The sequence below is a fragment of the Thalassophryne amazonica genome, chromosome 21 (assembly GCF_902500255.1).
Source record: "Thalassophryne amazonica chromosome 21, fThaAma1.1, whole genome shotgun sequence".
Taxonomy (NCBI): domain Eukaryota; kingdom Metazoa; phylum Chordata; class Actinopteri; order Batrachoidiformes; family Batrachoididae; genus Thalassophryne; species Thalassophryne amazonica.
The window spans coordinates 7719248-7745989 of record NC_047123.1 but is presented as its reverse complement, the minus strand read 5'-3'; the positions used below and the strand labels follow the sequence as shown (position 1 = coordinate 7745989).

The window sequence follows — 26742 nt, the reverse complement described above, 5'->3', positions numbered from 1 at the left end:
GGAAATAAATGCATGAATTAGTTTTTCAGCATCACTCTGAGACAAGACCTTTCTAATTTTAGAGATATTGCAAATGCAAAAAAGCAGTCCTACATATTTTTAATATCGCATGAAGGACATATCCTGATCAAAAATGACTCCAAGATTTCTCACAGGAAAATTAGGATCATCCATGTCTTTATGTCTGTAAGACATTGTGTAGTTTACTAATTGGTGTGTGTCCTCTGGCTCATGGATAGATAAAGCTGGGTATCATCTGCGTAACAATGAAATTTAAGCAATGCCGTCTAATAATACTGCCTAAGGGAAGCATCTATAAAGTGAATAAAATTGGTCCTAGCACAGAACCTTGTGGAATCCATAATTAACCTTAGTCTGTGAAGAAGATTCCCCATTTACATGACAAATTATAATCTATTACATAATATGATTCAAACCACGCAGCGCAGTGCCTTTAATACCTATGGCATGCTCTAATCTCTGTAATAAAATTTTATGGTCAACAGTATCAAAAGCAGCACTGAGGTCTAACAGACAAGCACAGAGATGAGTCCACTGTCTGAGGCCATAAGAAGATCATTTGTAACCTTCACTAATGCTGTTTCTGTACTATGATGAATTCTAAAACCTGACTGAAACTCTTCAAATAGACCATTCCTCTGCAGATGATCAGTTAGCTGTTTTACAACTACCCTTTCAAGAATTTTGAGAAAAAAATCGGCCTGCTTTCCCGGCTGCTCGGGAAAGCAGGCCGACTGGGTGACTGTGAGGAGGAAGCGTAGCCCTAAACAGAAGCCCCGTGTACACCGCCAACCCGTTCACATTTCTAACCGTTTTTCCCCACTCGGCGACACACCCGCCGAGGATCAAACTCTGGTTATTGGCGACTCTGTTTTGAGAAATGTGAAGTTAGCGACACCAGCAACCAGAGTCAATTGTCTTCCGGGGGCCAGAGCGGGCGACATTGAAGGAAATTTGAAACTGCTGGCAAAGGCTAAGCGTAAATTTGGTAAGATTGTAATTCACGTCGGCAGTAATGACACCCGGTTACGCCAATCGGAGGTCACTAAAATTAACATTGAATCGGTGTGTAACTTTGCAAAAACAATGTCGGACTCTGTAGTTTTCTCTGGGCCCCTCCCCAATCGGATCGGGAGTGACATGTTTAGCCGCATGTTCTCCTTGAATTGCTGGCTGTCTGAGTGGTGTCCAAAAAATGAGGTGGGCTTCATAGATAATTGGCAAATCTATTTAAGCATAAAAATTCAAAAAGAAAAAATAATATAGCACCTTCAACTGCACCACAGACTAAAACAGTTAAATGTGGTCTATTAAACATTAGGTCTCTCTCTTCTAAGTCCCTTTTAGTAAATGATATAATAATTGATCAACATATTGATTTATTCTGCCTTACAGAAACCTGGTTACAGCAGGATGAATATGTTAGTTTAAATGAGTCAACACCCCCGTAGCACCCAGGTTTCTTTTCAGCACTGTAGCCAGGCTGACAAAGAGTCAGAGCTCTATTGAGCTGAGTATTCCTTTAACTTTAACTAGTAATGACTTCATGACTTTCTTTGCTAATAAAATTTTAACTATTAGAGAAAAAATTACTCATAACCATCCCAAAGACGTATCGTTATCTTTGGCTGCTTTCAGTTATGCCGGTATTTGGTTAGACTCTTTCTCTCAGATTGTTCTGTCTGAGTTATTTCATTAGTTACTTCATCCAAACCATCAACATGTCTATTAGACCCCATTCCTACCAGGCTGCTCAAGGAAGCCCTACCATTATTTAATGCTTCGATCTTAAATATGATCAATCTATCTTTATTAGTTGGCTATGTACCACAGGCTTTTAAGGTGGCAGTAATTAAACCATTACTTAAAAAGCCATCACTTGACCCAGCTATCTTAGCTAATTATAGGCCAATCTCCAACCTTCCTTTTCTCTCAAAAATTCTTGAAAGGGTAGTTGTAAAACAGCTAACTGATCATCTGCAGAGGAATGGTCTATTTGAAGAGTTTCAGTCAGGTTTTAGAATTCATCATAGTACAGAAACAGCATTAGTGAAGGTTACAAATGATCTTCTTATGGCCTCAGACAGTGGACTCATCTCTGTGCTTGTTCTGTTAGACCTCAGTGCTGCTTTTGATACTGTTGACCATAAAATTTTATTACAGAGATTAGAGCATGCCATAGGTATTAAAGGCACTGCGCTGCGTTGGTTTGAATCATATTTATCTAATAGATTACAATTTGTTCATGTAAATGGGGAATCTTCTTCACAGACTAAGGTTAATTATGGATTTCCACAGGTTCTGTGCTAGGACCAATTTTATTCACTTTATACATGCTTCCCTTAGGCAGTATTATTAGACGGTATTGCTTAAATTTTCATTGTTACGCAGATGATACCCAGCTTTATCTATCCATGAAGCCAGAGGACACCACCAATTAGCTAAACTGCAGGATTGTCTTACAGACATAAAGACATGGATGACCTCTAATTTCCTGCTTTTAAACTCAGATAAAACTGAAGTTATTGTACTTGGCCCCACAAATCTTAGAAACATGGTGTCTAAACAGATCCTTACTCTGGATGGCATTACCCTGACCTCTAGTAATACTGTGAGAAATCTTGGAGTCATTCAATGCGCATATTAAACAAATATGTAGGACTGCTTTTTTGCATTTACGCAATATCTCTAAAATTAGAAAGGTCTTGTCTCAGAGTGATGCTGAAAAACTAATTCATGCATTTATTTCCTCTAGGCTGGACTATTGTAATTCATTATTATCAGGTTGTCCTAAAAGTTCCCTGAAAAGCCTTCAGTTAATTCAAAATGCTGCAGCTAGAGTACTAACGGGGACTAGAAGGAGAGAGCATATCTCACCCATATTGGCCTCTCTTCATTGGCTTCCTGTTAATTCTAGAATAGAATTTAAAATTCTTCTTCTTACTTAAGGTTTTGAATAATCAGGTCCCATCTTATCTTAGGGACCTCATAGTACCATATCACCCCAATAGAGCACTTCGCTCTCAGACTGCAGGCTTACTTGTAGTTCCTAGGGTTTGTAAGAGTAAAATGGGAGGCAGAGCCTTCAGCTTTCAGGCTCCTCTCCTGTGGAACCAGCTCCCAATTCGGATCAGGGAGACAGACACCCTCTCTACTTTTAAGATTAGGCTTAAAACTTTCCTTTTTGCTAAAGCTTATAGTTAGGGCTGGATCAGGTGACCCTGAACCATCCCTTAGTTATGCTGCTATAGACTTAGACTGTTGGGGGGTTCCCATGATGCACTGAGTGTTTCTTTCTCTTTTTGCTCTGTATGCACCACTCTGCATTTAATCATTAGTGATTGATCTCTACTCCCCTCCACAGCATGTCTTTTTCCTGGTTCTCTCCCTCAGCCCCAACCAGTCCCAGCAAAAGACTGCCCCTCCCTGAGCCTGGATCTGCTGGAGGTTTCTTCCTGTTAAAAGGGAGTTTTTCCTTCCCACTATCGCCAAGTGCTTGCTCACAGGGGGCCGTTTTGACCGTTGGGGTTTTTACGTAATTATTGTATGGCCTTGCCTTACAATATAAAGTGCCTTAGGGCAACTGTTTGTTGTGATTTGGCGCTATAAATAAAATTGATTGATTGATTGAAAAGGAAGGTTGGAGATTGGCCTATAATTAGCTAAGATAGCTGGGTCAAGTGATGGCTTTTTAAGTAATGGTTTAATTACTGCCACCTTAAAAGCCTGTGGTACATAGCCAACTAATAAAGATAGATTGATCATATTTAAGATCGAAGCATTAATTAATGGTAGGGCTTCCTTGTTCAGCCTGGTAAGAATGGGGTCTAATAGACATGTTGATGGTTTAGAGGAAGTAACTAATGAAAATAACTCAGACAGAACAATTGGAGAGAAAGAGTCTAACCAAATACCAGCATTACTGAAAGCAGCCAAAGTTAACGATACGTCTCTGGGATGGTTATGAGTAATTTTTTTCTCTAATAGTTAAAATTTTATTAGCAAAGAAAGTCATGAAGTCATTACTAGTTAAAGTTAAAGGAATACTCGGCTCAATAGAGCTCTGACTCTTTGTCAGCCTGGCTACAGTGCTGAAAAGAAACCTGGGGTTGTTCTTATTTTCTTCAATTAGTGACTAATAGTAAGATGTCCTAGCTTTACGGAGGGCTTTTTTATAGAGCTAAGTGAAGATCTTCTAATTAGTGAGACACCATTTCCTCTCCACCTTACGGGTTATCTGCTTTAAGCTGCGAGTTTGTGAGTTATACCACGGAGTCAGGCACTTCTGATTTAAGGCTCTCTTTTTCAGAGGAGCTACAACATCCAAAGTTGTGCTCAATGAGGATGTAAAACTATGAATAGATAATCTGTCTCACTCACAGAATTTAGGTAGGTACTCTGCACTGTGTTGTATATGGTTTTGGAGAACATAACAAAGAAGGAATCATATCCTTAAACCTAGTTACAGCTCTTTCTGAAAGACTTCTGTAATGAAACTTATTCCCCACTACTGGGTAGTCCATTAAAGTAAATGTAAATGTTATTAAGAAATGATCAGACAGAAGGTGGTTTTCAGAGAATACTGTTAAGTCTTCAATTTCCATACCATAATCAGAACAAGATCTAAAGTATGGTTAAAGTGGTGGGTGGACTCATTTACATTTTGAGCGAAGCCAGTTGAGTCTAATAATAATTAAATGCAGTGTTGAGGCTGTCATTCTCAGCATCTGTGTGGATGTTAAAATCGCCCACTATAATTATCTTATCTGAGCTAAGCACTAAGTCAGACTAAAGGTCTGAAAATTCAAAGAGAAACTCACAGTAACGACCAGGTGGATGATAGATAACAACAAATAAAACTGGATTTTGAGACTTCCAGTTTGGATGGACAAGAGTAAGAGTCAAGCTTTCAAATGAATTAAAGCTCTGTCCGGGTTTTTGATTAATTAATAAGCTGGAGTGGAAGATTGCTGCTAATCCTCCCCCTCAGCCCGTGCTATGAGCATTCTGACAGTTTGTGTGACTCGGGGGTGTTGACTCATTTAAACTAACATATTCATCCTGCTGTAACCAGGTTTCTGTAAGGCAGAATAAATCAATATGTTGATCAATTATGATATCATTTACTAACAGGGACTTAGAAGAGAGAGAAAAGGGGTGAAGGTCCAAGTCCTTGAGTTTATGATGCTTCCTTCTTGTATGATGTGTTTTGTTTATGAGTTCAATGGTATGAATATTCCCTAAGGTGAAAATGGAATGTTCCATTCAACGAGGCAAAGCAAAGTTGAATGATATGTTCCAGATTTGACCGAATTAAATATTCGTTCCATTGAAAGAATGTAAAACATTTATTATTTGTTTCATATAACATGTAAAATAGATCCTTGTCATTTGACATTATATTAGTTTATAAATAAGAGAAAAAGGACTTACATTCTGGTGTTCATCACGAGTGCTTTGACATCAACAGTCCAACACGGACATTAAATAGGAGTCCAACATTGATTGCAAAAACAGTTAGATAGTTCAAAAATAATTATAATGATAGTCTGTGATACTTCCAAAATAAAATAATAACAACGTTGTGTACTTCCCCAGTCCACTGAAAAATCGCTTCAGAAATCTGACCAGGTTTTCATCTGAACAGCTCTTCATGCCTACAGATGGCTTATTGCATCATGTGTGTGTGTGTGTGTGTGTGGTGTGTTGTGTGTGTGTGTGTGTGTTGTGTGTGGGTGTGTGTGTGTGTGTGTGTGGTGTGTGTGTGTGTTTTTAGAAGAAATAGCACCGGAATTCACTTAAGGTCACGGGCATTCAGGTTTAGTTTTCGGCCTTGCCGCTTACGTGTAGAAAGTTCTCCAGATTCTCTGAATGTTCTGATTATATTATGGACTGCAGATGATGGAATCCCTAAATTTCTTGCCATTGAACATTGAGAAACATTGTTCTTAAACTGTTCGAGTATTTTTTCATGCAGTTGTTCACCAAGTGGTGATCCTCACCACATCTTTGCTTGTGAATGGCTGAGCCTTTGATGATGCTAGTTCAAAAATAATTATAATGATGTAGTCCATGATACTTCCAAAAAAAAAACGAAAAAAATGAAAAAACTTTGTGTACTTTGCCAGTCCAGTGAAAAATCACATCAGAAATCTGACCAGGTTTTCATCCAAACAGCTCTTAATGTCTCCAGATGGCTAATTGCAGAGTTTATTTGTGTTTGTGTTAGAAGAATTAGCACTGTCAATTAGCTCATTTAAATCATAGTCCATCAGCAAAACAAACTACACCATGTGTACCTAAACGCCCCAACTACTTTGTGTGTGGGACGGGTTCACAGCATACAAAGGTACAAAATGTATGGAACCAAATTTGCACGGTAAATAGAAACATATTTGCACGCATATTGTATTTCAACACAAATGGGATAAATAATCTATGTCACGTGACATACAAAGTGATCACTGTCCAGCACAGTGCACATCTGGATGGCTGTAATGTCCAGCTGGAACAGCTGACTGCTGTGTACTCACAACTCACCCAGAGAACACAAATCATGCCATGAACAACACGAACAACACTCCACACAATGTACATGTGGGCATGCTCTTATGTTCTCATGACGTGCTGATAATTACGTACAGACAAGATCAGATGAGGACCACCCAACAATGTCTGAGCTCGCATGGCATGATGTGAACTGTGCTATCAGCCAGTTGTCCAGGCTAATGATCCTTCCACCACGTAAATTGTAGTCCACATGACAGATAGAAAGAGTGGAAAATAAATAAAACATACATACAATAAGGGGAAAGGTGTGAACTCAGTCACTTGTGATCGCTTCCTCATAGCGCTGTGGACACAGGGGGTGTTTCCGCTGATCGCTGGCCAGCGACTCACTTTAGCTGGAACTGACAGTGTGAGTCAGTGAACACAATGTGTTAAGATGTGAAACCATCCATCTGATCATGTGATCACTCAGCTGGCAATCTGAATGTCAAAAAAAAAACAAAAAAAAAAACGGAAATCACAATGTATGATTTTTTCAATCATTTATGTTACTGCTGCAAAAGTATTTGAACACCTACCAACCAGCAAGAATTCTGGCTCACACAGACCTGTTAATTTTTCTTTAAGAAGCCCTCTTATTCTGCACTCTTTACCTGCATTAACTGCACCTGTTTGAACTTGTTACCTGTATAAAAGACACCTGTTCACACACTCAATCACACTCCAACCTGTCCACCAAGACCAAAGAGCTGTCTAAGGGCCCCAGGGACAAAACTGTAGACCTGCACAAGGCTGGGATGGACTACAGGACAACAGGCAAGCAGCTTGGTAGAAGACAACAACTGTTATGATTATTTATTAGAAAGTGGAAGAAACACAAGATGACTGTCAATCTCCCTCGTCTGGGATTCCATGAACGATCTCACTTTGTGGGTAAGAATGATTCTGAGAAAGCTCAGAACTACACAGAAGGACCTGGTCAATGACCTGAAGAGAGCTGGGACCACAGTCACAAAGACTACATTATTAACCCATGATGCTGTCATGGTTTAAAATCCTGCAGGGCAGCAAGGTCCCCCTGCTCAAGCCAGCACATGTCCAGGCCCCTTTGAAGTTCACCAGTGACCATCTGGATGATCCAGAGGAGGCATGGGAGAAGGTCATGTGGTCAGATGAGACCAGAATAGAGCTTTTTAGAATCAACTCCACTTACCATGTTTAGAGGATGAGAACAACCCCAAGAAAACCATCCCAACCGTGAAGCATGGGGGTGGAAACATCATAGTCTGGGGTGCTCTTCTGCAAAGGGGACAGGACGACTGCACCGTATTGAAGGGAGGATGGATGGGGTCATGTATCACAAGATTTTTGGCAAACTACCTCCTTCCCTCAGTAAGAGCATTGAAGATGGGTCATGGCTGGGTCTTCCAGCATGACAATGACCCCAAACACACAGCCAGGGCAACTAAGGAGGGGCTCTGTAAGAAGAGTGGAGTCCTGGAGTGGCCTGGCCAGTCTCCAGACCTGAACTCAATAAAAATCTTTGGAGGGAGCTGAAACTCCAAACCTGAAAGATCTAGAGAAGATCTGTATGGAGGAATGGACCAAAATCCCTGCTGCAGTGTGTGAAAACCTGGTGAAAAACTACAGGAAACGTTTGACCTCTGTAATTGCAAACAAAGGCTACTGTACCAAATATTAACATTGATTTCACAGTTGTTCAAATACTTATTTGCAGCAGTAACATACAAATAAATTATTAAAAAATTATACATTGTAATTTCCAGATTTCTTTTTAGATTATGTCTCTCACAGTGGACATGCACCTAAGATGAAAGTTTCAGACCCCTCCATGATTTATAAGTGGGAGAACTTGCAAAATCACATGGTGTTCAAATACTTATTTTCCTCACTGTATGTCCAAAAGTCCAGCATCTAATTGCTCTGTTGCTGTGGGAGCGTGACATGGTGTCACACTTTCCACGTGCTCTCAACAATCCAGTGGTGTCACCATCACCACCGGATCGTTCATGCTGTCCGACCGTGTGTCGCTTCTGACAGCAGGTGAATTTTTCAAGGATTCCCAATTTGTTTTTTTTTTTGTTGTTGTTTTTTGCATTTTTTCCATCTGCAGTTCCATCTTTACAACAATGCCTCACATTCACCCAAATGTCAGGGTGCTGCCATACAAGGTGCTCACTACACACCGGGAGCAAAGATGGGATTAAGGACTTTGCCCAAGCGCCCAGATGCAAATGGCTCAGATACAAAAACAAGAATTTCCAAACTCACAGATGTTTTGACTGAGTCCAAAAATAAAAAAAAAAAGAAAGAAAAAAGTTTGAATGAACGGTTGCTAGAACAAACAACTTTAATTTATGGTCTAATTATTATTTTTTTTAGTCCCTGAGCTTGGCCAGTATGCACTTCTAAACCTGAATGTTCCATGGTCCAATTGTGATAGAATGCTAAATATATTAAATGTATGAAAAAGGTTTTTTATTATTATAATTTTATTTCAATATATTATTTTTCATACACTATATAATCTTGTAAATCATTCTACAAGATTAAAAACATGAGTTACAGTGACACTATGAGAAATATAAATTCTTAGTATCTGAAGAAAATGTTCACCTGTGACAGTTTGATTTAGAATTTCTTGAGAAAATGTTACATTTTTGAGTGAGTTCTTTGTTGACTGGTAAGTACTGGCCTGTCTGTGTTCAAACTGAAAGAATTGTGAATAATCAACAACGTCGCTGTTCCTATTTTTTATCATATTACTTCATCTCAGCCTCTATGTAAGAGGAAGTAATACAGAGAAGTGTGAAGATAACATCAAGCTGGTAACGCTGATACAACAGGTGCTTTGTCACGGCCACATTTCAGATGACACAGGCACTCACATCCACCAACAGGCAGAACCTCAGCTGGAGTCAGGCGGTAAACTTTGATGGGTTCAGATGAGGCCCACCTGGAAGATGAAGAAGTTGCAGTTCCTTGACTGGCCACTTGAGGCTGGATCCAAAAGTGAGCATGTTCCCATTCAATTCCATGTTAAAATGTTCAACTTTAAATAAACATTTACAGGCTGGTACAAAAAAAAACTGTTTTGATCTCTATCGATAGTTTTCCCCCATGACACACTGTACTGGTGAATCTTTTTTCAACCTTTCCAGTTTAAGATGGTTTAAGCCATAAAGTTCTGAAATATTAGGGGCGTGATCACTTTGAATGAAAGCAGCTAAGCTGATCTCAACTCTCAAGGAACAAACATCGTATACTTCAACAGGACTCCGGGTCAGTATCAATGTATGTTATACTGACTGTATTTAACATTGAAAGCCTGTGGATTTGTTTAGACATTAGATCCATAAAGCACATCTGTGCAGCGTCAAACAAATAGTCACATTTCTTGTGAAATGCAGATTTGTGTACGGAACAATCAAGATGCAACACCCTGGGCTTTTGACATGTCGCCTGTAAAATGTCATAAGTGAACAACCAAATTACAACCCCAATTCCAATGAAGCTGGGACATTGCGTAAACTGTAAATAAAACAGATTGCAATGATTTGCAAATCATTGCAATCTGTTCAGTTGAAAGCATCACAAAGACAACATATTTTATGTTCAAACTGATAGACTTTTTTGTTTTTGTGCAAATATTGCTCATTTTGAAATGGAGCCCTGCAACACATTTCAAAAAAGCTGGGACAGGGGCAACAAAATTCTGGGAAAGTTGATCAATGCTCAAAGAACACCTGTTTGGAACATTCCACAGGTGAACAGGCTACAACTGGAAACAGGTGAGTCTCATGATTGCGTATAAATGGAGCAAAGATGGGGCAAGGATCACCACTTTGTGAACAACTGCATGAAAAAAATAGTCCAACAATTTAAGAACAATGATTCTCAACATTCAATTGCAAGGACTTTAGGGATTCCATCATCTACAGTCCATAATATAATCAGAATTTAGAGAATCTGGAGAACTTTCTACACGTAAGCAGTAAGGCCAAAAACCAATATTGAATGACTGTGACCTTTGATGTCTTCGGCGGCACTGCATTAAAAACCGAGGTAACACTTCATATTAACTGCACATTTTATACCGAGTCATGACACTCACCTTTTTCCAGTTGTAACCTGTTCACCTGTGGTTTTTCCAAACAGGTGTTCTTTGAGCTTTCATCAACTTTCCTAGACTTTTGTCGCCCCTGTTCCAGCTTTTTTTGAAATGTGTTGCAGTCATCCATTTCAAAATGAGCAAATTATTATTTATTTATTATTATATTATTATTATTATTATTATTATTATTATTATCTCTCTGATTTACTAAGTTTTTGTCTGGACTCTTCTCTTTCTTACAGACCCCATTCATTTTCCTCACCCAAGCATCTCTTTTGCTTTTTTCTTTTGTAGCACAATTCATACAAAATAGTTTCTGCTGGGTGATGTCCATGGGTATGGGGTATGACCATGTATAATATGAAAGTAACACTTTACTTCTCTGATTGAGTGCACTTTTGTGCAGCTGTCTGTCCGTTGAACTGACAACCACACCTGTTCCTATTGTAATCCATCATTAAGTCAGTATCAACTAGCGATCCAGCAGCTGTCAGACTCGTCAATGGGATGTTACACATTGAAAATAAAGACATTTTTCATCAATGTTCGCCCGTTTAGAATGGCTTTGTCCTCATACGTGCCATTTTAATTTGGTTTCACTTATGACATATTACAGGTGACATGTCAAACTTTCTCAAAAGCCCAGGAAGTTGCATCTTGATTGCTCAGTACACACTGTAAAACTCAATGAGCTAGTTGAACTCAAACAATTTGAGGAAACCGATTGCCTTAAACGATTTGAATTTGCCAACTTAAATAAAATAATTTTCAAAAATTTTCTTGTTAAAGTTTAGTAACTTAACAATTTCTACTTAATTAAACTTATGTAAATCTAGTTTATGTTTTTCAATAAAAGTTTCAAATTTCTTTCAGTGTCGCCTGCTCTGGCCCCCGGAAGACAATTGACTATGGTTGCTGGTGTCGCTAACTTCACATTTCTCAAAACAGAGTCGCCAATAACCAGAGTTTGTTCCTCGCGGGTGTGTCGCCGAGTGGGGAAAAATGGTTAGAGATGTGAACGGGTTGGTGGTGTACACGGGGCTTCTGTTTAGAACTACGCTTCTTCCTCATAGTCACCCAGTCGGCCTGCTTTCCCGGCTGCTCAGGATCCGCTGGGGAGCAGCTAACAGCGGCTAAGCTACCTTGGTCTGCACCGACTACAGGGGCCTGGCTAGCTGTAGGATTTTCCAAGGTGCGGAGCCGAGTCTCCAATTCGCCCAGCCTGGCCTCCAAAGCTACGAATAAGCTACAGTTATTACAAATACCGTTACTGCTAAAGGAGGCTGAGGAATAACTAAACATTTCACACCCAGTGCAGAAAAGTGCAGGAGAGACAGGAGAAGCCACCATGCTAAACCGGCTAAGAGCTAGTAGCCGCGCTAAGCTAGCGGATTCCTAAAAACACACAAAGTGAATAATGTGTGAATAATTTAGAGGTGATTCAGCAGAGGGAGTGCTTTAGTTAAGGCACGTGAAGATTACACTGGGAAACAAATCGTTATCTAGTTATCTAGATCAATCTAACTGCGCAGATTAAACAGCTAACAGATACAGCAAAACACCGCTGTGCTCCGGAACAGGAAGTGATACAATACCGCAGTGAGAGCCAACCACCAGTAGAGGTCAGATGATGGTGATGGTGATGATCTCTGTAGGTCAATAAATACAGATTTAAATTTGGCCACTGGCTTTGATTGACATGTCATTTGATCAAAGCTGTTTTTATTTCTTTAACGTGAAAGATGGCAACAATAACGATTGTTATCCCACAAAACAAAACAAACAAAAAAAAGACAGCACCTGTGGCCACTATTTACAGTCTTTTTTCAAAGAATTATTTCTCTGACTAATATCATTTGGACACAACAATTGTGTATTTATTGTATTATTCATTTTTCATTCTAACCAACACATATTTCTGCTGGTTATACAAATGACTGCTCATCCATCAAATGTAGGTTATGTTGATTTTGATCATTTTTTGAATGCCACCACCTCAGCATCATTTCAGGTTTTCTCCAAACATTTCATCAATAGTTAAAAAAAAGACAAAGGAGAAATATCATGAAACTTTTAGAATGCTCATTTATTGCAATACAATCTTTGAAAAATTGTATTTAAAGAAAAGCTGCATGCACTTTAATGGGGCAATTTAACAATGTTTTTTGTTCAATTTTATTTGATCAAGCAAGAAGGAATTTTGAATATCTGGTATTCATGGTAATAACTGCAAAAAGATCAAATCTTCAGACGTCCCTTCAGACGAGCCGTCACAGGTTCATGACGAATACATAAGATTCTGCACGTCGTCTTCATATGGTTCCACTTGACGTTTTCCAAGTGGGTTTCCTCCATAAACAATGTTTCTGTCACAAAGAGATGAGGATTAATTCCACAATATGATGAGCAAGAGTGTTCAGTTATGACATAAATTGTTTTGTCGACATGTAAGAAGATGTAAAGAGAGACAATAGTACAAGTCCTTACCCACTGCCACCTAAAAGAAAAGCATAAAATGCAGTCAGCACATAATAAGAATCATTAGAAATAATATAAAATACTAATATTCTTATAGTGATGTAAAGAATGAATAAAATTTCAACATGTCAGTATCATAAATGAAAACAGACTAATAATTTTAAAACAACAAAATTTTATAAATTAATGAAACACAAGTAATAAAAGAATATTTGATATTTGATATCTCTCTCCACAACACACACACACACACACACACACACACACACACACACACACACACACACACACACACACACACACACACACACACACACACACACACACTGTCATGTCATATTGATCCACGTCACTCTAAAGCCCAACATTCTTTTCACTTTTTGACAAAATAATGTTGAAGAATGATGTGATTTTTTCACATTCCCCCATCTTGTCGATTAACAACAAAAATTAGATTCTTGCAGTGTTGTCTCAAATTATTAGGCTGTAAATGCAAATAAACACTAAACTTTACAAGTACGCTTAATCTACGTGTCCCCTTTGTGCACCCCCCCCCCCAGAAAAAAGAAATGTCAGCAGTCTGAAATGTCATTAATATTGTTGGTATTTCATGAATATTTTTTTGCTTTTTGAGTATCAACATGTCAAACTATCGCTCCTGGAATTGACACTTTTTTCACTGGTTTATACCGTGTCCAATGTGGGTCTCTTGACCCACTCCAGGTTCAGCCATGAAGATCTGTGCCTACTGGCTGCAGATGTGCCCCTCTTTATACAGTCAGGTAAGAATTTGTTCTGTCATTGTGTAACGATTTAGCAATATTACAGGAATTTGATGAAATACAGTCTCATTGCATTTCAGAGTCGTAGGTTGTTGATAGGATCTCAACCATGAAAGTGTGCGATCACTCGAGGCTCGACACTCAACACTTCCTCATATCTTCACACACATCTGGGCATCTGGGTGATTCGACAAACATTTCAATCTATAGAACACTTCTTGACAAGCCATTTTATAACATTCATGACTTGTTTTTGCAAGTTATTTTTAAATGTTAAACTGATTAACATTGTCTTCAGCTTGTCAAACAATTCCTTTCAAAAGTGTTGGAACAGTTTAGTTTCTGTTTATCATTGAAAGCATTTATGACTGAATTTAAAATGTAGAAGACGTATCACTTTAGATTGGTCTCCTTTATATCCTTATGTTTATATCAAGATGTATTAAAATACACAGGATTGGTGGGTGATGTTGATATTTTTGCAGAGTAATGACTGTCCAAGTTTTAGGACATTCAGCATTTCCATGCTGAATGGGAAAATTACACATAATGTTTTTTTTTGTTTGTTTTTTTTTACAGTTTTTTCCACTTACATAATTTGCCTAGTTTGGGCATCTGGGTAATTCGACAAACACGGTCAATCCATAGAACACTTCTTGCCAAGCCATTTTAAAAACGTCATTACTTGTTTTGTCAAGTTCATGTAAATGCAAAACTGACCAACAATGTCTACAGATTGTCAAAAAAAGTGCTTCAACAACCAGACAGTTTATTGTCTGTTTAACATTGAAGACATTTATGGCTGATCTAAAATATGAATACGGGATGTCTCTTTAGATCACCTTATTTTATATCCTGAGGTTACATTAAGATGATTAAAAAACACAGAGGTGTTTGGTGATCTTGATATTTTTTAAAAGGGGTGAAGGTCCAAGTCCTTGAGTTTATGATGCTTCCTTCTTGTATGATGTGTTTATGAGTTCAATGGTATGAATATAAAGGCTAAAATAGATCCTTGTCATTTGATATTATATTAGTTTATAAACAACAGAAAAAGGGACTTACATTCTGGTATTCATCACTAGTGCTTTGACGTCAATAGTCCTATACGGACTTTAAATAAATGGACTGCATTTATATAGCGCTTTTCCATCTGCATCAGACGCTCAAAGCACTTTACAGTTATGCCTCACATTCACCCCAATGTCAGGGTGCTGCCATACAAGGTGCTTACTACACACCGGGAGCAATAGGGGATTAAAGGCCTTGCCCAAAGGCCCTTAGTGATTTTCCAGTCAGGTGAGGATTTGAACCCATGATCTTCTGGACTCAAGCCCAACACCTTAACCACTAGACCATCACCTCCCCTAAATGGAGTCCAGAATTGTTCTCAATCAACTTGCAAAAACAGTTAGATATTCAAAAATAATTATGATGATGTAGTCCATGATACTTCCAAAAATAAAATAAAAACAACTTTGTGTACAGTCCAGTGAAAAAATCGCATCAGAAATCTCTCCAGGTTTTCAACCTAACAGCTCTTAGTGCCTCCAGATGGCTTATTGCATAGTGTAGTCCTGGGTATGACTTTTAACTGCATCCAGCTGTGGCACTCTTAGAAGTGAGTGTGGGATTGTGAGGCTGCCCTTAACCGCAGTTTGCCTCCGGGCTCCCCTATCGCATGGGTCAGTACCTGTTTTAAGCCTTCCTACTCAGGGTTACGAGCTTCCACAACCTGGGTGGCAGAGCTCTACGGCAGTCCCCAACAGACTGGCATTTCTGGCATAGATGCCGTGGTTCAGCAGATGACCCTCCAGTGTGAGGACAATGGCGAAGCACACAGCCCAAGTGCGGGAACAGCGGTGACACTCGGACGCCGTGAAGGTCGGAGTTAGGGCGACAGCTAGGACAGATGGCCCCGTCAAACATTTTCATCACACCAGTGCTAGTCATTCATCAGATTCTGTGATAGGCGGTGCCGGGAGATGTCACAGGTGTGCTGGTCATATCCCGGGCTTGGCTGACTCTCGGTTGCGGGAGGCAGGGTCTGGCCATTGCAGTAAATCAAGCAAGCACCCGACCAAGTTTAGGGCTGCCACTTGGAATGTGGGTACCCTGAAGAAGAGAGGTAGTGAGGTGGTGAGACACTGACACGTACACGAGTGGATCTGTGCAGTGTTCAAGAGCACAGGTGGGCTGGTGGTCTCACTGCAAATCAGACTCACCAGATTAAGGGCAAGGACACCAACTACAGTTCTACTGGAGTGGAAACCAAGAAAGTTAAGGTGGAGCCAGTATTCTGTTGTCAGAGAAATGGGTGGAGAAGGATTTCGAAGTCCAGCGATCTCTGACAGGATTATACTCCTACGACTCATCATTGGGAAGGGGGTCTTTGCTTTTATCTCCATATATGCACCTCAAGTCAGATGTGCCGAAACCAAAAAGGACTGTTTCTACGATCAGCTGCATAGTGTGGTCGCCGAGATACCTGCTTCAGAGGTTCTCATTCCAGTTGGTGACTGGAACGGACAAGTTGGTGCTGACAGCCAGGGTTTCGAAGAGTCCGCTGTAGTTATGGTTTCAGTGTGTGAAATTCTGAAGGAGAAAGAGTGTTGGAATTTGCCTTAGCTAATGACCTGGTAGTCGGTAACACCCGATTCATCAAGAGGGAGTCCCACTCGTAATCTACTGCTCCCGCAACCACATGACACAGATTGATCTCATACGCTACCACAGGAGTCTAGTCAAGGGGGTCAGCAATGTCAAAGTGATTCCTACAACACAACAACACAACCTGGTAGTCTGCTACATCACAGTTCATTTACCAAAAGCAAGGAAGCACAATTTCACACCACGCATTCGGACTTGGAAGCTCCAAGATCTGGCTGTTGCTAACCAATTCCAAGAAGCATTCAGTGAGAAAGAGACTGCTATGACCGACAGTGATTCTTCTTGCCCTGTGAAAAATGGGTGGACCAAACTGAAGGACCCAGTGCTGGAGGCAGCCTCACAGTGTGTGGCATCTCCAAAAGACACCAGTGGAAACCTAAAACCTGGTGGTGGGATGACAGGGTAGAGGAGAAGCGAACTCGTTACAAAGCCTTCAAGTCCCTGAAGAAAGCAGGCAAGACCGATGATGCCAAGAACGCCAAAGCTGCCTACATTGAAGCTAAGCATGTAGCCAAGCCTGTTGTTTGGCTTCCAAAGTCTGAAGCCAAGAAGGGAGTGTTCACAGACCATCTCTCCAATGACAGTGAGCTCTTTACGATTGCCAAACAGATGGACAGAACCAACCAAGATGTTGTGGGTGAAAAGTGTGTCAAGAACAACACGGGTGAACTCTCACTCAGCGACGAGGATAAGATGAAGGCTTGGGTTGAGTTTGAATGACCAAGTGACTTGCTCCCCGAGGTCCCCCAGTGGAGGGGCCCCTCCTCCAGTCACCGTGGAGCTGATTCGCAAGGCCCTTGGGAAAATGAAACCTGGCAAAGCTGCCAACCTTCTGGCATCAGAGCCGAATTGCTGAAAGCCACAGGAGATGTAGGAGTGGAGCTGATGAGAGAGCTAGCAGAAATGGTCTTCTGCAATGGTGCAATCCCCAAAAACTGGGAGGAGAGCTACATTCTGAACCTCTACAAAGGCAAGGGAGAAGCCATTGACCGTGGTAATTACCGTGGCCTGAAGCTCACTGACCAAGTCATGAAGCTGCTGGCGCGGGTCGTGGACACCTTCATTCATCAGATGGTTGACATCGACGCCATGCATTTGGATTTGCAAATGACGCCATTTTCACTGTGTGCCAACTACAAGAGAAGTACCGTCGCTGCCAATAAACCACTCTATCTCGCCTTTGTCGACCTGGAGAAGGCATGTGACCGGGTCACAAGAAAAGCTCTGTTATGTTGTTTGTATTTGGTCCAGAGTTTAGACACAGCTGACTGTGAACAACCAACATCTTTTGCAACATTGCGTGATGATTTACCCTCTTTTAAGAGTCTGATAATCCTCTCCTTTGTTTCAATTGACATCTCTTGTGTTGGAGCCATGATTCATGTCAGTCCACTTGGTGCAACAGCTCTCCAAGGCGTGTAGATGCAGACTACGAGCAGATCTGATTTGATGCAGTGTTAGTTTTGGGGATGAAAATTTACAGTGTGATTCCATAATTTATTCCTCAGAATTGAGTGAGTCCCATATTTTTTTTCCCTCTGCTTGGTCTAAAAAAGTAACCGTTACAGGAGGACATCCGCTTCTGATGGATTGTTACTGTGACCTGTTCTGAACTTCACACGGTTGTATACGCTTCTTTTATTTCTGTTTAGCGCTCTTCTGGTTATTAATTGTATCTACTCTGAACGTTATTTAACAACTGTCCTGTTGTGAATCGCTAGAAGTTAGCATTCACTAGTGGTTAGCATTCACTAGCAGTTAGCTTTCACTAGCTAGGTCAACCCCTCCCCTCTACGTCATTACGTTTTATAGCTGTTTCTTTTTACCCGTTTAATACTTCTGTTAATAATACTGCTAATACTACTGTTCATTTTTCAGTCAAACTGCTGTGAATTTTAAGTATAATTTTACTCCTGTGTAAATCTCAGGAGCGGCTAGCATTTTCGCTAGCGGTTAGCTTGCGTTAGCTATTTTGGACCCCGTCATCATTTTTCATTTCATTTTTTTACACTCCTGTTAGTTAATTACTATTTAGCGTATTTTATAGCTGCTGCTTTTTTTACGTGTTTAATACTTCTGTTAGTTTTTTGCTTGTTTCTCACTTGCCTGTACTGGTGGTTGGCTCTCACTGCGGTATTGTATCACTTCCTGTTCCGGAGTACAGCGGTGCTTTGCTGTATCTGTAAATCTGCGTAGTTAGATTGATCTAGACAACTAGATAACGTTTTGGTTTCACAGTGTAATCTTCACATGCCTTAACTAAAGCACTCCCTCTGCTGATCACCTCTAAATTATTTACACATTATTCACTTTGTGTGTTTTTTGGAATCCGCTAGCTTAGCGCAGCTACTAGCTCTTAGCCGGTTTAGCATGGCAGCTTCTCCTGTCTCTCTCGCACTTTTCTGCTCTGGGTGTGAAATGTTTAGTTATTCCTCGGCCTTCTTTAGCAGTAATGGTACTTGTAATAAGTGTAGCTTATTCGTAGCTTTGGAGGCCAGGCTGGGCGAATTGGAAACTCGGCTCCACACCTTGGAAAATCCTACAGCTAGCCAGGCCCTGTAGTTGTGCGGACCAAGGTAGCTTAGCCACCATTACTGTCCCCAGCAGATCCCGAGCAGCCAGGAAAGCAGGCCGGCTGGGTGACTGTGAGGAGGAAGCGTAGTCCTAACAGAAGCCCCCTGTACACCACCACCCTATTCATATTTCTAACCGTTTTTTCCCCACTCGGCGACACACCCGCCGAGGAACAAATTGTGGTTATTGGCGACTCTGTTTTAAGAAATGTGAAGTTAGTGACACCAGCAACCATAGTCAAATGTCTTCCAGGGGCCAGAACAGGTGATATTGAAGGAAATTTGAAACTGCTGACTAAGGCTAAGCGTAAATTTGGTAAGATTGTAATTCATGTCGGCAGTAATGACACCCGGTTACGCCAGTCGGAGGTCACTAAAATTAATATTGAATCGGTGTGTAACCTTGCAAAAACAATGTCGGACTCTGTAGTTTTCTCTGGGCCCCTCCCCAATCGGACCGGGAGTGACATGTTTAGACGCATGTTCTCCTTGAATTGCTGGCTTTGGATGGAGCAGATCTCATTTCTAGAAATCTGGCCAATTTTATTAAACCCTCCAAACCGTGACTATCCAGGGTTGGGACCAGGAAGCAGAGTTGTAGTCTTACACACCTCTCTGCAGCTTCTCTCCCCCTGCCCCCTGGATCAGGTGACCCTGAACCATCCCTTAGTTATGCTGCTATAGACTTAGACTGCTTGGGGTTCCCATGATGCACTGAGTGTTTCTTTCTCTTCTTGCTCTGTATGCACCACTCTGCTTTTAATCATTAGTGATTGATCTCTGCTCCCCTCCACAGCATGTCTTTTTCCTGATTCTCTCCCCTCAGCCCCAACCAGTCCCACCAGAAGACTGCCCCTCCCTGAACCTGGTTCTGCTGGAGGTTTCTTCCTGTTAAAAGGGAGTTTTTTCCTTCCCACTGTCGCCAAGTGCTTGCTCACAGGGGGTCGTTTTGACCGTTGGGGTTTTTCTATAATTATTCTATGGCTTTTGCCTTACAATATAAAGCGCCTTGGGGCAACTGTTTGTTGTGATGTGGTGCTATATAAATAAAATTGATTTGATTTGATTTGACTGCCACAATTTTTTTCTTGATTTCTTATAGTGTTTCTTAAGGCCAGAAAGTTGCCATTTGAAAATGACTTTAGTTTTGTGTCATGTCTGTGATATGCTTTTTTCTACAAAATTAAACAACTGAATGAACATCCTCCGAGGCCGATGATTCCATAATTTTTTGCCAGGGGTTGTATATTAAATCTATGAAAAGGTTTTTATTATTATAATTTTATTTCTATATTTATTTTTTCATACACTATATTATATTGTAAATCATTCTACAAGATTAAAAGTGAGTTACAGTGACCCCATGAAAAATAGTTATTATTAGTACCTTAAGAAAATGTTCACCTGTGACAGTTTGATTTAGAATTTCTTGAGAAAATGTTACATTTTAGAGTGAGTTCTTTGTTGACTCGTAAGTACTGGCCTGTTTGTGTTCATACTGATAAGGATTGTGAATAATCAACAACATCCCTGTTACTATTTTTTATCATGTTACTTCGTCTCAGCCTCTATAAAAGAGGAAGCAGTACAGAGAAGTGTGAAGATAGCAATCAATCTGGTAACACTGATACAACAGGTGCTTTGTCACGGCCACATTACAGATGACACAGGCACTCACATCCACCAACAGGCAGAACCTCAGCTGGAGTCAAGCGGTAAACTTTGATGGTTCAGATGAGGCCCAATTGAAACACAAAGAAGTTGCAGTTCCTTGACTGGCCACTTGAGGCTGTATCCAAAAGTGAGCAGGTTCCCATTCAAGTCCTTGTTAAAATGTCCAACTTTAGGGATAAACATTTACATAAACATTTACAGGCTGGTACAAAACTGTTTTGATCTCTATAGATAGTTTCTCCTCCATGACACACTGTACGGGGTGAATTTTCAACATTTCCAGTTTAAGATGGTTTAAGCCATAAAGTTATGAAATATTAGGGGCGTGGTCACTTTGACTGAGAGTGGCTGAGCCGATCTCGACTATCAAGGAACAAACTTCGTATACTTCAACAGGACTCCAGATGTATGTTATACTGACTGGATTTAACAATGAAAGCCTGTGGATTTGTTTAGACATTGGATTCATAAAGCACATCTGTGGAGCATGAAACAAATAGTCACATTTCTTGTGAAATGCAGATTTGTGTCCTGAGCAATCAAGATGCCACACACTGGGCTTTTGAAAAACTTTGACATGTCACCTGTTAAATGTCATAAGTGAACAAACCAAATTAAAATGGCATGTATGAGGACAAAGACATTCAAAACAGGTAAATATTGACACTTCACTGAAAATGATGGTAATTGCCTACACGTGTAAGTGTTAGCAAAAGCTAGGCTAAAGCTGCATTGGCTAACTGTTGTCATGCCAAATCTAACTGATCAAAGTATTGTAAGGCTGAAAATCATCAAGCGGACAATTTGTTTCCGTCCAAGTGGCTACCCGCTTGATCGATGTGAATTTATATTGTCCGATGTAACCCACGTTTAGCTATCCGTTAGCAAATAATGATGACGCAATTACTCGCAATTCGACACCAGCTCCAAACTGAACACTTTAACATTTCGCGACAAATGACCCCATACTCCTCATCGAATTCTGCCGTACAAGTTCCTTAAAACAAAATATGCATTGATAATTATTCATGAATGGATATATTAAAGTGAATTGGTCAACTGTTGGTGACTCTGCGTAACACATATAAATAGTATCTACAAATGAGTTATAATGCAAATTTAACCTTCACTTTTGTTACGCTCACACCAAATACTTTACTAACAGCTTTATAAGAGTATTTTTAAGTTTACTAATGCATTGATAAGCATTTATAAATGGCCATATAAAAGTGAATTGGTCAAATGTTTGAGATTGTGATTAAAATATATGAAGCATATACAAATGCGTTATAAAACAAATTTAATCATCACTTTAGTTAAGCTCACACCAAATACTTTACTAATAGCTTGTAAAGGCTTTATAATAGTATTTTTAAGTTTACTAACGTGTTGATAAGCATTTATAAAGTGAATTGGTCAACTGTTTGACATTGTGATTAAAATATATATTCAGCATATACAAATGAGTTATAAAATAAATTTAATCACCACAAGGATATTACAAATACTTCACTAATGCTCAGTTATGTCTTATTCGCACATTCAAAGAAGAACTTGTACATAGACAAATTCTTTAAAACTGGATACTTATCGTGATGGGGAAAGAGCCTTGAGCTTTGTACATCATTTACAAATGTTACATAAAGTATTGAGGAATAATCTTTAAAAATGTTATAACTGATACATTGAGCATCAACTAATGGTTTAGTAATGCTTAGTAAAGGCTCAATAATTTGTGAGGAAAAAAGGAAAAACAATAAAAATATGATTTGTAAAGTATTTTTATCACTAATGAATAGTGTCTGATTTTACATTTGTAAATGATGAACAATTAATGATCAACATTTCTTTAATGTTTATAGACAATTAAAAAATCATTTATAAATGTTTTATAGACATTACATATTTTGTTATTAATAATTAAGTCATCTATTTATGTTCTTACCAATGAGCTGCTAATAAAAAAGAAAGCTTTGTAAATGTTTTACAGGTAGTTACTTAAGCATATACTTACACTTTATAAATGCTTTCCTAATGCTTTATAGCGTGCAGTTAATATAAAGTGTTACCAAAACCGACATCACTGTGTAAAGGATCTTACCGCGTGGGCTCAGGAACACTTCAGAAAACCATTGTTAACACAGTTCGTTGCTACATCTACAAGTGCAAGTTAAAACTATACCAAGCAAAGTGAAAGCCAAACATCAACAACATCCAGAAATGCTGTCACCTTCTCTGGGCCCAAGCTCATTTGAAATGGACAGACACAAAGTGGAAAAGTGTGCTGTGGTCCGATGAGTCCACATTTCAAATTGTTTTTGGAAATTATGGACTTCGTGTCCTCTGGACAAAAGAAGAAAAAGATCATCCAGATTGTTTACCAGCACAAAATTCAAAAGCCAGCATCTGTGATGGTATGGGGGTGTGTTAGTGGCCATGGCATGGGCAACTTACACATCTGTGATGACACCATCAATGCTGAAAGGTACATCCAGGTTTTGGAGCAACACATGCTGCCATCCAAGCAACGTCTTTTTCAGGGACGTCCCTGCTTATTTCAGCAAGACAATGCCAAGACACATTCTGCACGTGTTACAACAGCATGGCTTCATAGTGAAAGAGTGCGGGTACTAGACTGACCTGCCTGCAGTCCAGACCTGTCATCCATTGAAAATGTGTGGTGCATTATGAATATCAAAATACGACAAGAGACCCCGGACCATTGAACAACTGAAGTCATACATCAAGCAAGAATTCCATCAAATCTTCAACAATTAGTGTCCTCAGTTCCCAAACGCTTATTGAGTGTTAGAAAGAAAGGTGATGTAACACCTTGGTAAACATACCACTGTCCCAGCTTTTTTGAAACGTGTTACAGGCATCCATTTCAAAATAAGCAAATATTTGCACAAAAGCAATAAAGTTTATCACTTTTTTATCACACAAATAAAAAATTAAATGTCTTCTCGTTGTGGTGTATTCAGTTGAATATAGGTTGCAAATCATTGTAATCTGTTTTTATTTACATTTTACACAACGTCCCAACTTCATTGTAGTTGGGGTTGTATGTCCACTTTATTTTCCCAGTAATCGTGCATTAATGACTTAATGTTATGAGATGTGCTACAAATACTAACACCGTTTGAATAAAGGTAATAAAACATGAAGGGCCTTCACAATAACTGCAGCCCGCGCGGCTCTGACCAATCACAGCATCAACAGACCAGGTGTCAGTCAAAGTGACCACGCCCCTAATGTCTTCTGATAACTGGGCACCAGTGAATGTGATAATGAGCATGATGATGGTGATGATCTCTGTAGGTCAATAAATACATATTTAAATTTGGCCACTGGCTTTGATTGACGTCATTTGATCAAAGCTGTTTTTATTTCGTTAACTTGACAGATGGCGACAATAATGATTGTTATCCCACAAAAAAGACAGCACCTGTGGTCACTATTTACAGTTCTTTTTTCAAAGAATTATTTCTCTGACTAATATCATTTGGACACAACAATTGTGTATTTATTGTATTATTCATTTTTCATTCTAACCAACACATATTTCTGCTGGTTATACAAATGACTGCTCATCCATCAAATGTAGGTTATGTTGATTTTGATCATTTTTTGAATGCCACCACCTCAGCATCATTTCAGGTTTTCTCCAAACATTTCATCAATAGTTAAAAAAAGACAAAGGAGAATATTATGAAACTTTTAGAATGCTCATTTATTGCAATACAATCTTTGAAAAATTGTATTTAAAGAAAAGCTGCATGCACTTTAATGGGGCAATTTAACATTGTTTTTTTATTCAGCCTTATTTGTTCAAGCAAGATGCAACGTTTGAATATCTGGTATTCATGGTCATAGCTGCAGAAAGATCAAAGCTTCAGACGTCCCTTCAGACGAGCCGTCACAGGTTCACGATGAATACTTAAGATTCAGCTCGTCTTCATCGTATGGTTCCACTTGACGCTTTTCAAGCTGTTTTCCTCCAACATTGATGTTTCTGTCACAGAGAGATGAGGATTAATTCCTCAATATGATGAGCAAGAGTGTTCAGTTATGACATAATGAAAGTTATGACATAAATTGTTTTGTCGACATGTAAGAAGATGTAAAGAGAGACAATAGTACAAGTCCTTACCCACTGCCACCTAAAAGAAAAGCATAAAATGCAGTCAGCACATAATAATAATCATTAGAATAATAATAAAATAGTAATGTTCTTATAGTGACGTAAAGAATGAATAAAATTTCAACATGTCAGTATGATAAATGAAAACAGACAATAAGAATTTTAAAACAACCAAATCTTGTAAATGAATGAAACACAATTAATAAAAGAAAATCATATTTGATATTTGATATCTCTCTCCACAACACACACACACACACACACACACACACGTACTGTGTACTGTCACATTGATCCACGTCACTCTAAAGCCCAACATTGTTTTCAGTTTTTGACAAAATAATGTTGAAGAATGATGTGATCTTTGACGTTCCCCGATCGACAAGAAAATATATTTCTAGCAGTATTTGTCCAAAATTTCTTGTCAAATTTGAAATTTTGTTAATATTGTTTTTATTTTTTTATTTATTCTTAGTACTTCACCAACAGATTTGAGTAAAAAAAAACAGTTTTAGCAGATGCTTTCAGTGCAGGATTTCTTTTTATATGAGCATTTAGCAGTGATCTGTCTCAAATTATTAGGATGTAAATGTAAATAAAACACTAAACTTTACAAGTACGCTTAAACCTGTACCTGTTGTGCACCCCACCTCCTCGCAAAAAAAGAAATGTCAGCAGTCTGAAATGTCATTAATATTGTTGATATTTCATGAATATTTTTTTGCTTTTTGAGTATCAATATGTCAAACTATCGCTCCTGGAATTGACACTTTTTTCACTGGTTTATACCGTGTCCAATGTGGGTCTCTTGACCCACTCCAGGTTCAGCCATGAAGATGATGACTGATAACACCAGAAAGAGAGCAGCACACTTCATCCTGAAAACAAGAACAAAATGAACAGTGACAGTATTTATGTTTGATTAAATACCCGAATAAATCATTTACTCACATGGAAATGGACAAACATTTAGTTCTTACCTGATGCTTTATTCAGAGTCAAAAGACTTGTAAGAGAGAGCAAAGTATGTGATTGACAGTAGGTGCTGATATCTGTGCCTACTGGCTGGCAGATGTGCCCCTCTTTATACAGACAGGTAAGAATTTGTTCTGTCATTGTGTACGATTTAGCAATATTACAGGAATTTGATGAAATACAGTCTCATTGCATTTCAGAGTCGTAGGTTGTTGATAGGATCTCAACCATGAAAGTGTGCGATCACTCGAGGCCTCGACACTCAACACTTCCTCAAATCTTCACACACATCTGGGCATCTGGGTGATTTGACAAACACGTTCAATCTATAGGACACTTCTTGACAAGCCATTTTATAACTTCATGACTTGTTTTTGCAAGTTATTTTTAAATGTTAAACTGATTAACATTGTCTTCAGCTTGTCAAACAATTCCTTTCAAAAGTGTTGGAACCATTTAGTTTCTGTTTATCATTGAAAGCATTTATGACTGAATTTAAAATGTGAAGAAGACGTATCACTTTAGATTGTCTCCTTTTATATCCTGATGTTTACATAAAGATGCATTAAAATACACAAGATTGGTGGCTGATATTTTTGCAGAGTAATGAATGTCCAAGTTTTAGGATCCTGGTGGGCACTGAGGTGTTTGGTGATGTTGATCATTTTTAAAAGGGGTGAAGGTCCAAGTCCTTGAGTTTATGATGCTTCTTTCTTGTATGATGTGTTTGTTTATGAGTTCAGTGGTATGAATATTCCATAAGGTGAAAATGGAATGTTC

The 26742-nt window shown here is 39.2% G+C and overlaps 1 protein-coding gene and 1 long non-coding RNA gene across 4 annotated transcripts in view; one reads left to right on the top strand and one right to left on the bottom strand.

Annotated features, from left to right (window-relative positions):
- LOC117502538 (exostosin-1) overlaps positions 1-26742 on the top strand; it is an 851279-nt gene that overhangs the window by 477193 nt on the left and 347344 nt on the right. The window lies entirely within an intron of this gene.
- LOC117502544 lies at positions 8328-26101 on the bottom strand. Of its 3 annotated transcripts, none has more exons than XR_004558342.1 (4): positions 25968-26101; positions 25777-25865; positions 24997-25006; positions 8328-8339 (listed from the first exon to the last, which is right to left on the bottom strand). It is a non-coding gene; the product is annotated as an uncharacterized LOC117502544 (long non-coding RNA). The 3 variants fall into 3 exon arrangements; XR_004558341.1 differs by lacking the exon at positions 8328-8339 and adding an exon at positions 12978-13032; XR_004558340.1 differs by lacking the exon at positions 8328-8339 and adding an exon at positions 24551-24858.